Raw genomic sequence first — 13,145 nt, 5'->3', positions numbered from 1 at the left:
AAATTTGATAACAATCATCAAATTAACATATAGTCGAATCTGATGACAATATTCAAAATAACATATAGTTAAATATGATAATAGTCATAAAAAATAATATATAGTTAAATCTGATAACAATCATCAAATTAACATATATACACAAGTCTGATCAACATAAAACATAACATATAAGCAAGTTTGATAACAACATCAAGAAAATAACCTATTGCAGGTCTGATAAGACCATATATAACCCCCCCAAATCTTAACCCAAAATTTTTAGATTTTTTTTTTGAAACAGCGACAACAAGTCATACTAGAAGGTTAAGCATTTCGGAACATTACAGTGGGGAGCAAACAAAAATCATTTATTTCATTTCAATATCAATGAAAATTAACATCAAAGTTTCTTGAACCATCCCTGGAACAGTAAATCCAAAAATCTCGATCGAAACCTCAGCCCACATCCGCTCATATACTGTATTCATTACTTGAAAAATGTTAAATTTATAGGAATTCGATTACAACTGTCTAAGTAGGAAATCTGTAACTTTTAATGCAGGTATATCATAAATCTAGTATGTGATGTGGGTGTTATGTGTGATTTTCAGTATATACAAGAATAAGTAAAAATTTACGCTACGACAATCAATAATTTATCAGAAGCTAACTAGTACGTAAACCACAGATATAAATTCATGCAATAATTCAGAAGAATGCAATTGTGACAATTACATAATTCAGGTAAGCATTCATACAATATGGTGCATCTATTAAGCATAAAACAACATTAATTAATACTATGAATTACAATTCAAGTAGAACAGGCATTTAACATGCATTAGAAATTACACATCACATATAATAATTAAGAGAACAGATAATATATGCATGTTCTAATGAATAACATGAATATACATGATTTATATGCAATGCATGAACACTTTAATATCTTTCATTAAAGTTTTCCTTTCCATATGCATGCCCTATTAAATGCATATAATTTAAGTTTCTCTTTTTAATTTTCTTTGCTCGCAGATACACCAAACGAGTACAATCCCTAAGGTCAAGTGAGGTTCTCAGGGTAGCTTAACACACAATTTGTAATTTATTACTGGGTTCCAACTTAGCCCTCGACCGAATCACCTTCAAAACATTAGATCTCTACATCTAATGTCGGGAACACAAGGAACACCCCACGCCCACAAGTGCTACTTCTTTGGTACAAAAAACAACAACTGTGTCATACACACCACCCCCAAGTAAAGTGACAGACTCTCCTTAAAACCCTGGCCATGAGAAGAAACCTCAATATCGGGTTTAGGGGACAAAATTTTAGCATACAGAGTTTTTGTATCCTCATAGTCTCCTCAAGACCGGATCTCTAAGATCTCTATTCTCCAGATGGAAGACCTTAAAAAATATATTACACAGTTCTTATTTCTTATATTTTTATTAAAGTCAATTATTTAAGTTTGCAACACCTTATGCAAAAGTAAAGTGAACACCTGCATCCTCCCTTACAGGGACCCCTTATGGGACTCAAGCCCGTGAGGACAACTAGAATAGTGTAATAGTGTGCCATACCAACTTGTGTGGTTTAAGTGATGCAATCAAAACATATATGAAAAAGAATCAACCCACGACTCTCCAGGCCGATGATGGTCCATTTAGGCCATCGATGCATCACGTAACCAAACCAAAGTAGTGTTTCATTCATAACACTAGGCCAAAGTGCCAAAAGCATGTGCACTCATGCAAACATAAACCCAATTATAAGCATGTCATGTTTCAATCATATGCATTCTCACTATGTGTGTTACCTCCATCACATATGTGTATCCACCAATGCATATCTTCTTCGAGTGTGTGCATGTACACATAGATTACGCATTTTTATCTAGTGTACATGCTTACATTAATTGCATAATATCAATAACTTGGCAGTTAAATGACAACACATGCTCATAATAATGATGACATAACCAGGACAATGAATCACTGCATAGCAAGATCAATCACATGTACATATCACTGAGCAAAACTTATAAATTTCGTATATGACCACCTATGTCAACCTAACATGGATGAACAATAGTAGCATTATGAACAACACAATTAAAACCATGGTATAAATGTGATTTTTGCGATGCATTTGAACAATTTAAGAAATAGCAAACCAAGGCTCAAGGCTCTTCAGGCCTGTGATGATTCATTTATACCATCGATGCATCATACACAAAAACCATAACAACTTGCAATGTATACAATGAGGTCAACATGCTTCCAAATGCACATCCATTCAAACAAATTTAACAATGTGCATGAGCTACCACAGTCTTATGCATGTGTTCACCATCCATGTGCGAGTGCTTTCACTTAATCACTTAACACATATGCATTCATCCATAATTCATAAGTACATGAGAACATCTATGCATGATTGTACATGCCAAACACACATCCATATCATGTTTGCACATGTACTTGAAACTGATTCATAAATGCACGATAATCAAACATGTCCCATAAATGTAGGCACATGAAACTTTTCATTCATAATATATGTTAACATCCACCCACATGAACATAACCCATATATAGAAATTGAAATTTCAGGGATGCACACATTCATATCATGTATGCACCTGTACTAAAACAAACTTTGCAATAACATATTAACAAACATGCATTCATATCCATCAGGCTAAATCCAAACTAAAGCATAAGGAGAACTCCATTCCTCAGATTAAGTCCACCATCATATGTTTGGAACCAATATAACAACCTCATTCCTCAAACACAATTAACATGATGCATACAAGCAATTCTAATCATACATTTTCTGACAAAAAGCAGTTGAAGCATATGATAAAAGGAAACATCCAACAACCCCTACAGCCTTGGCAGATCTAGACCGGATCTGTCATGTTGAAGAAATTGGCAGATCTGTTCAGATCCATCAACTCATGGAAATCAACAGACCTGACTAGAACCTCATGTGCCGGTTATTCCGTAGGTCTGGTCTGAAACAACACTATGCCCACTGTAAGCAGACTTAAACATTTTTAAGGAAAAAGCATATGTATAAACCAGTAAGATCAGCCCATACACCGACTAAGAAACCAGATTGTATAACATGGTTTCAAACCGCTAACTGTCAGCTGGCCTTAACACGGTAATCCTGGACAAATCTGGATCAGATCTGGCAATCATAGTGTAAGTCGGCAACTCAGTCATTTGTTGCGCTACCAGTACAGCAGCATGCTGGTGACAACGTGCTGTGGGTTGGCTGATGACATGGTGTTAGCAGCATGTAATTGCTGCAGAATTTCACAGCAACAGACTGCTGACAGCAGCTGGTGTGCATAACGAAACCGGCAGCATCAAGTTGCCAAAACAAAATTTCTTTTTTACCAATCAAGTGTCAATATTAAACCAGATTCGACGAACTAACGTTGTCCAATAAAAACTTTGATATAACATAACATGACAGCTTCAAACAACACATTATCATGAACATAGATAGTTCTTGAAAAGAAATAATCTACTGGAAAGTATTAAAACACATTCAATATGACTGTTCTTGAAAATACATTCAATATGACATCTCTTGAATATTCAATATGACAGCTCTTAAAAACAAACATCATTTGATGACAGTTTTGCAAACATAATTATTTCCAGAAATAGTTTTTAATAGTCATAGACTTTCTGCACATATATAACTCAGTTCGATGACAGTTTACAAACATAGTTAATTTCAGAAAACGTGTTTAACAGTCATTGGTTTATAATAACTTAGGTATCAAGAAACCACAATATGCTGATGTCAGCACCTTGATATTAAGGGATTCACATCTGGTAACCCATGAAGAATATCAGAGAAGATGCCTTTAATGCAAAAAAAATAACAATATAAAGGAAAGCTTTAGAAACAAGGGATACTTGAGAGGAAAGTAAAGAAAAGGTAACGTCCATTCAGGTCTGATAAAACAGAACCATAAAGTATTGATTCAGATCCAAACATGTAATAGAACCACCCATTCTTGACAACCAAGATCCCCAAGACAAACTATTTTGGGGTTTTCCAGCAACCGGCCCAATAGGGTTTCACGGCAACCGGACATCCCACAACTCAGTTTCTTAACAGAGAATAAACATTAACAGGGAAAACCCAAAATCTACACTAGGGTGTCGTAGCAGTTGAGTTTCCCAAATTGGATGATTTGGGATTTTCGAGCAAACCCAATCGTAGAGTCAAGAAACCCCCTTATTGCAAACATACCGAAACCCCCAAATCAACGATTTGGGGTTTCGGGATTAGGGGTTCATCGGAAATTCCCAGCCCAGTAACCTGAGATTTCCGACACTGACACCCCCTCTACGCGGATTAACTGATTTGGGGTTCCGACATACCACACCCCACACGAGCCACGATAGACCTACAAGAAAAGCATACAAAAACCCTACCTATTCCAGCGATTGAAGGAGGAGATGGCTGCAGTGAGAGAGTGTCAGTTCCTTGCTTGCTATGAGAAGGAGGTCGCCGACGATGGCGGCAACAACAACAACTCTGCCGGAGTGCGCAAGAACTCCAGAGAGGGAAAAAAGAGATGAGAGATGAGAGGCGATCGACAGAGGGGAAAAGCGAGGGAGCGCGAGAGCAGGATGAAGAAGGGTGAGGTCCTCTCCCCCTTTTTACGAGAGGCGACCCCCGACGGTTACACCCATCTGCAAAAATTTTTGATTTGCAAGAATCGTGCCCTAGGCACGATTCTTGAATTTTGTTTAATATAACGCAGCCGGGTCCGGGTCCAAACCCTGCGACACTGGATCCGTTGTTAGCGTGGATCCAGGTTGGCTCTTTAGTGCTGAATCCATAATGAGCGTGGATCCGGGTTAGAAGGGGATGGTGGATCCAAAATATTGGATCCGTTTGGGTCCAACGGTGGATCCAACTCCACACAATCCATTTTTATACTTATTATTACTCTCTAAAATAATTTAAGTTATTTATCTATTAAATATTGTGATTTTTAATACCCATACCTATATTTCTTTTGGATCTAGGTAACGGATCTCAGGCCCAATATGTATAAAACCACTTGAATTTTACGGGTATTACACTAAACTCACACAACATTTAGGCCAGTCTGATAAGACTGCACACACAATACATAGTGCAAATCTGATAAGATTGCACATGGTCACACACATTGGTAGTCTAATCAGATTGCACAACTTACACCCATCAACAGTCTGATCAAATTGCACAACATACACCGATTAGCAGTCTGATCAGATTGCTCATGCAAACACATTGGCAGTCTGATCAGACTGCTCTCAAAACCATATTGACAGGCTTGATCAGCCTGCTCCCATACCAGAACTGATAGATCAATAGATTTCCTAAAAAGTTTTCATATATATATATATATATATATATATATAGAGAGAGAGAGAGAGAGAGAGAGAGAGCATGCTTGAAAAGAAATCGACATGTATCTATGCATATCAAAAATCAACAAAAATTGACTAAATGCTTAAGCAGGGAAAAATCTATGGCATGCTCATATCAAAACAAGTAAAATCGATATCTATAAATACCAAAAACCATGATTTTTCAGAAGTTAATATTTTAGGAAAATTGATACCTCGAGATAACTACATACATGTATATATGCTTGAAAACGCCACCCTATATATATATATATATTTTTTTTAAATCAGATTTTCCTTTCCCATCGAAACTTACACATAAAATTAGTTTATACGTATTTCTTTCCATACGAACTTAGAGAGAAACCCATACCTTTATTGAAACGTAGAAAAAAGATAAGAAATCGGCGGATACAGGGTGGAAACAAATTTTTTTCTTCTTCTCCTTTTCCTTTCTTTCCTCTCTTCTCTTTCTTTCTTTTCCACTTTTTCCTTCTCTCTCTCCCCAACGAGTTTGGGGTTTTCTCTCTCTTTCTCTCTCTCTCTAGAAACACAATTTTCTAGAGAGAGGGGGAGACTACCCCTTTTTATATCTTATCTTTTTATTTTATTTCCTTTTTATTTTTTTAATAAAGATTTATCTAGAGGGTGACGTCCCCTCTAGAGCTCTCTATTAGAGAGTAGAACTCTACCTCTTCTAGATAATACCTGTTTTTAATTAATTATTTTTATTTAATTATTTAATTATATAATATCTTGGGAATATTTTAGAGGGTGTCACCCTCCCTCTAGAAGCCTCCTTGGAGTAGAGTTCTACTTCAGGTAAAACTCTACCTACCCAATTTAAATTTTAAGTTGATTTTAAAGTTTTAAATTGGCCATATATGGATTTCGGATCTAGTTCCAGATCCAAGATTCAAATCTATATCCAAAATCCATGTAGATCCTACCTGGCCAGATCCTAGTTAATATGGGTCCTAGACTGGGTCCAAATCCATATTAACTTGGATCAAACAGAGCAGATCCAGTCCGATTCAATCCAAAAAAAGGCAAAAATAGATGTTCATTTTTGAAAAACACAATTTTTGGCCCAACCATAACTCGATTTTAGAGAAACTGGACACCAACATGCTCAGAATTACGAGACGCAGCTGACAGTATACATGCCTTATTTTTGCTTTCGAATTTTGCTTGAATTTTGCTTGAATTTAAAGGTTAATAACAAAAAATTTCTCAAATAATAATTGGCTTATCTAGGTCTTGTCAGTGGGCTCTGGGCCACGCCCAGACTCTGTATATTTTTCAGGATTTTTATCATTTTAATTAAATATTAAATTAAAAATTCATATTTTTTTCAAAATTAAAAATCATGAAAAAATACATGATATTACACTGTCCAAAAGGTAAAACTTTTATTTTACCAAAAATACAATTAATATAATCCTCAACATTATAAAATTTTCCCAAACTTGGAAAGTGATGAAGCTTTGACATACTTGGATATCCTAGACGTTTGTGCCATAAATTTGTATCAAATTCTTGGACATTACAATAAAATATATTCTTTGGTAAATGAAGAAAATCCATGATGTAGAGGCCTCATTCTCTATGGCCTTGCCTAATAACCATTTATGATAATGTGACCTTACAATCATTGTCGGTTATTTATGAAATGAAAATTAGATTTAGGTTTAATTTTGGAATAAATTTAATATGAGGCACATAATACCATTGGTATTTAAAAATTTTCTATTCCTTTAATTTTGAGGCAAGTCCGATGGACGGTTGAAAAAAGGACACTCTTGAATCATCATGACATTTAGATAGAAAATCTATGTATGCATCATAATTTAACAGCCAATGAGTCATACTTGGTGGTGATGAAGATGAAATAGCTACCCCGTTGAGAGATTAAGATACATTGAGTAATGGTTAGAGTGCTTTTACAAGTTACATGTTATAAGTAGTCATATTTGCTCCACTTTCACCTCGGACTCTTGAGAGGTTCCAACCGTAGCTACTTTCTTTGCTTTCTTCTTCAATTTGGGTCAATAAGGATTAATATACTCCGATTCATTGCAATGATGGCATACAATTCTTTTTTTACCCTCATATTGATTGCTTTGTTCGAAGAAGTGAGGGGTTTGTAAGTTTTATTGTTGGAGGCTGACCTAGAAACGACTAGAACGAATTTTCTGTAACGACTCCAACTCATACCCCTTGAAAATGCAATTTTTTTTTAAACCATTGCAGAATTTTTTCTAGAAACCCGAGGCCTTTACAGTTCCACTCCCAATTAGATAAAACAACCAACTACAATAGAGTTTACATTTATCATCTCAAACCATAACAACTCATTATCTATTAATCCTGAAAGAAAGTGCATCTAGCAATAATTGCAAAAGACATATCTGAGTTATTTTAATGATATAAAAGTATATAAAAAAAAGACCGAGCCACGCTGTCCCTCTATGAACTGTCCTGCAAAAGTGTGACACTCGTACCTCTACCAGAAGCTAGTCGCTTCACTGGTCTTCTGCGGCTGCGAAAGACCACAAATAGTGGGTGTCAGAAATCCAAAGAATTCTGCGTACGAATCCCTCTAATGAAATAAATGAGCATAAAGAACATAAATACATTTTCATGCAATAATTCAGGTGAATGCAGTTATGACAATTAAATAATTCAATTAAGTATTCGTACAATAGAGAACATTTATTAAGCATGAAAGAACATCAATCAATAATAGGGATCACAATTTAAATAAGCAAGTCTTTTATCAAGCATTAGAACTTAAACATCATGCATCCACCAACATGTAATAATTAAGGGAACAAGTAAAATATGCATATTCTGATGCATAGCAGGAATATGCATGATTTATGTGCAATGCATGAACACTTTATTATCTTTCATTAAAGTTTTCCTTTTTCATATGTATGTCCCTATTAATGCATACAATTTAGGTTTCTCTTTTTAATTACCGTTGCTCACAGATACACCAAACGGGTAAAATCCCCGAGGTCAAGTTAGGTTCTCAAGATAGCTTAACACACAATTTGTATTTTATTTCTAGGTTCCAAACTTAGCTATCGACCGAATCACCTTCGAAACATTAGACCTCCACATCTAATGTCGGAGACAACAGAGGCCCTCCACGCCCACAAGTACCACTTTCTTAGTATACCAAAACAACAGCTGTATCGAATATACCACCCCCAGGTCAAGTGACGGACTCTCCCTAAAACCGCGACCAGGAGAAAAAATCTCAATATTGGGTTCAGGGGTAAATATTAATGCACACTGTCTTTTTTTTGTATCCTCGTGGTCCCCCAAAACCGAATCTCTAAGATTCTTATTCTTCTGATGAAAAACTCAGAACATATATTACAGTGTTCTTATTCATTATCTTTTTATTAAAAGCGAATTATTGAGTTTTGCAAATCAGCATGCAAAAGCAAACGCAAAACCTCGCATCTACTCTTGCGAGAACCATCACGGGACTCTCGCCCGTGGAAACACATAGAACAGTGCAATATAGTGCAATAAAAATGAATGTGATTTTTGCGATGCATTTAAAATGAGCAAACCAAGGCTCGAGGCCCATCAGGCCCATGATGATTCATTTCGAACATCGATGCATCGTATGCAAAAATCATAACAATATGCAATTTATGCAACGATACCAACATGACTTCAAATGCACATTCATTCATACCAATTTAACAATATGCATGAGCTACCATAGTCATATGCATGTGTTCACCTTTCATGTGAAATTACTTTCATAAAATTACTTAACACACATGTATTCATTCATGATTCATAAGTACATGAGAACATTTATGCAAGATTGTACATGCCAAACACACATCGATTTCATGTATGCACATGCACTTGAAACCAATTCATAAATGCACAATAATTAAACATATTCCATAAATGTAGGCACATGAAACTGTTCATTCATAACATATGTAAACATCCACACACATAAACATAAGCCGGATCTAGAAATTGAATTTCAGGGCAACACACATTCATATCATGTATGCACCTGTACCAAAACAAACTTTGCCACAACATGTTAATAGGCATGCATCCATATCCAACATGTCATATAGGAAATAAACCACATGCTTTCTAAATGCACATCCATATATGCAAACCTTTATCATGCGTATGAAACAAAAATATTCATTAGCATGTATTTACTTAATTCATGTGCAACTATATCAAATGCATGTTTTCATTTAATGCATTCACTCATATCGAATTCATGTTTTTAATTCACATACATCACATCCAAGCCTTTATTCATAACTCTTTTTACATATGTGACTACTTATGTAACTATATATATGCAGCATGACCCAACAATTCTGGTACATATTCACAAAATACCCATATAGTAACATTGCCTTAGAATATCGATCACGCAAAACGTGTTAATCATAAGCAGGTAAAAATCTGGAATCTACAACGGGCAACACACAATACAAATGATATATGTATTTTTTTTCTAAAGAAATTTGCAACCAGCCAACCTAGTCGACTAGGGTTTCAAAACAGACCCACAAGGCTGCCCAGCCGATCCACTCGGCTGGGCCCCAAGGGCTTAACAGTCCAGGCGAGCTGATTGAATTCAGCTGGGCCTATGGACTGTCAAAGTATGGCCAAACCAGGCCACACCCGCAGCCTAAGACTCTAGCAGACTGCTCAGCTGGGCCCTGCTGCACAGTCCAAACGTGCCAAAATATATATATCTATATATCAGCATAGGGTCCATAAGGAAGAAAATTAATTTTTTTTCATAAGTAAACAAATGCATGCTATAAGGACCCCGTATTCACTTGGGTGCATACGTGACTTCAAGTGTATGCATTAGGCATGATTAACACTAATATGCTTGTACAGGTATACACACAACTCCAACAAGACTTATAGGTAACATATGCATTCCACTTGCATGTTTGCATATTATACTTAGATGAATTCATACATTCAATATATGCATATTACATCTAGACGAATATATGTATGTCTACACATACAGATTTATATTTGAAAAGGTAAAGAGAATCAAGAACTAATCCATGGGGATCGATTTTATCATCATGCCACATAATTTTATTTTCGTAAGAATGAAAGGAGTCAAAGGCACATCTATGGGAATCGGTAATACCATAACCCAACCACAATCACAAGCTATTTTATCATGAAATAAATTCTGTTTTGACATAAAAGAAACATACATAGAAATTTATTGTAAAAAGGGTGAGGGAAATTGAAAACGAACCCATGAAAGAAGTTCCATAGATCCTCTCTCATGTGTTATAGAGTAGACATACGGATCTACTCATTTTCCATGGATTTTACGTCTAAATCTTGCATAGAATCGAACCGACATTCGATTTCTCACTCATATTCAAAAGAGAAGACCCGTACCTCTGAATCGACGCGGGGGCGAGCGTGCTCTGTTGCGCCAGCTGCGAAAAGGTAATCAATTAACCATTTGAAAGAAAACTGGAGGGGCGGGCGGACTCGTCTGTGAGCCTGACCCAACCTGACATTCATTAAGGGAGGCAGAGGCCCCTGCCCACCTGCAGAAGCTACAGAGGGTGGCGAAGAACGATAGGGGACCCAGCCCTTGCCGATTCGCAGGGAAGATAGAAGGCAGCAGGGGCCAAGTCCCCTGCCAACCTTTTGTTATCGCAAACAGGGGCAGTCTCTTCAATAGGTTTACCCTCCCTCCCAGGGAGTCACCACGCTTTGGCTTTCACAAGAGATGATGCCAATGAGATTTGAACATAGACTGCCTGCCTAGCAGCCTAAGCTTCATCACACTACACCAACCCACTTTGGGTTTTGAACTTGCAATGTCTCAACACACCGTGACATGCACTAACAACTCCTACCAAACAAGCAAAGCCCTCGTTGGTTTTATCGAAAAGGGGGATCAGGCAGGGGCATCGCCCCTGTCTGTCGGCCAGAAAAGGGAGCCGGCAGGGGCGTGCCCCTGCCTGCTGAAATTACAGAAGCGACAGGGGGCGAGCCTCTGCCTGCCGAGAACTAAGAGGCAGCATGGGGTGAAGCCCTGCCTGTCGAGAACTGAGAGGCAGCAGGGGCGTCACCCTTGCCTGCCGGAAATCGAAGGTGGCAGGGGACAAGCCCCTGCCTACTGAAAATCGAAAGGCGGCAGGGGGTGAGCCCCTGCCTACCGAAAACAGAAGGGCGGTAGGGCCATCGCCCCTGCCTGCCAGCAACAGAAAGGGAGAGAGAGATGGGGAGGGGCGGTAGGGGGCTGTCGGCCTCCTGTCGGGCTCCCGGCAAACGCAGAGAGAGGGGGGAGGTGCGACAGGGGGTCGTCGGCTTCCTGTCGTCCTCCCGACACACAGAGGGAGAGGGGAGGCACAACAGGGAGCCGGCGGCCTCCTGTCGGCCTCCCGGCACACAAAGAGAGAAGGGAGGAGGGTGCATACCTTCGAGGTCGCCGACGATGGCAACGATGATCGGAACAAGAGGGAGGAGGCGGCGGATGCGAGGTCTTCGGCGCTAGGGTTCGGTCGCATGCCGGGAGCGAGAGAGAGAGAGAGGAGGAGGGAGGCACAGGCAATGGAAGCCCTCCCTCCCCTGGACGTGCCTTTAATGGGGATCAGGGAGGAGCCCAAACGGGAAACCCCGAAGGGTTTCCTGTTTCGCCGCGTGGAGAGGGAAACGCAGACGCAGAGGGGAAGTGCGGCGCACAGGGGGAGAAGAGGGTTTAAAAGAAACCCTCACCCCCGATAACCCTAGCGGGTCCGGGACGGATCTGAGTCTGACCCGGCTCCAAACTTTTTTCGGAAAACAAGGGTTTTACATTTTCCTCCTCTCTTGGATTGTCCAAAGTTTTTCAACCTATTTTCTTCCATGGTTAACTCCTCTAAGGTTGCATCAATGGTCGGAATGCCGCCTCTATGAAGCAACTATGATTTAACTTGATCAAACTCCGGTATGAGGCCATTAATGAATTGAAATAATTGCTCCACTTTAATTTGATTTTGATGTGAGAAACAAATATTGTTTAGTTCTCAAACATGGTCATTTTGTTCATATACATTTCAAAAGGGTGAAACAGTGATCCCAAGCTAATATATCAAGACGAGAACATAAGGAGCTGGGGGCAGGCTGAGGCAGTCTGATTTTCCTAATACTAATGTCCGTGCATCATAGTCACCTGTATCATTCTTGTCCATTTCTATGCAATGTTTTTCTTGGGAGTTTCTTTTTTTGCCAAAAAGTTGTTTTTCTCAGAAAAGTCTCAGGAAAATATCGAAAGTTAAGAAATAATAGATTTTATAGTATTTTTCTTGCAAAAATATAAAGAAAGAATTAGAGAAGTTATCAAAATATAAAATAAACAAAAGGTAAAACATATAAAAAAAAGATGTTTTTTGAAATTCTTGGGAAAATATCCACTGATTGAAATACCAATAATGTCTCTGCGATATTTTCAAATATCAGCGACATCGGTGATTATGATGTGCACTGTACAATTTTGTTGTAGTTGTTGCTGCTACTGACTGGATGGAATCCAGGAAGTGCATGTGTCTTTCGGTCGACTGTTGAGTTGCTATTGTCATTAGCCTTGGGACTAGTTCAGTTTTCCTAGATGAGCATTCAAGTTATTTTCTTTAGTTTATTCTATTTTCCTTTTTCTGTACATTTGTATTCTTGTAGAA

General features: G+C 38.1%; 1 protein-coding gene across 1 annotated transcript in view; it reads left to right on the top strand.

Annotated features, from left to right (window-relative positions):
• Window positions 1-13,145, top strand: part of GRV2 (DNAJ heat shock N-terminal domain-containing protein) — a 247,129-nt gene that overhangs the window by 121,041 nt on the left and 112,943 nt on the right. The gene's annotated exons all lie outside the window — the stretch shown is intronic.

This window comes from Nuphar pumila, chromosome 9 (genome assembly GCF_984573655.1).
Source record: "Nuphar pumila chromosome 9, dmNupPumi1.hap1.1, whole genome shotgun sequence".
Taxonomy (NCBI): Eukaryota; Viridiplantae; Streptophyta; class Magnoliopsida; order Nymphaeales; family Nymphaeaceae; genus Nuphar; species Nuphar pumila.
Note: the sequence above shows the minus strand (reverse complement) of the source record. Positions and strands in the feature narration are given on the sequence as shown.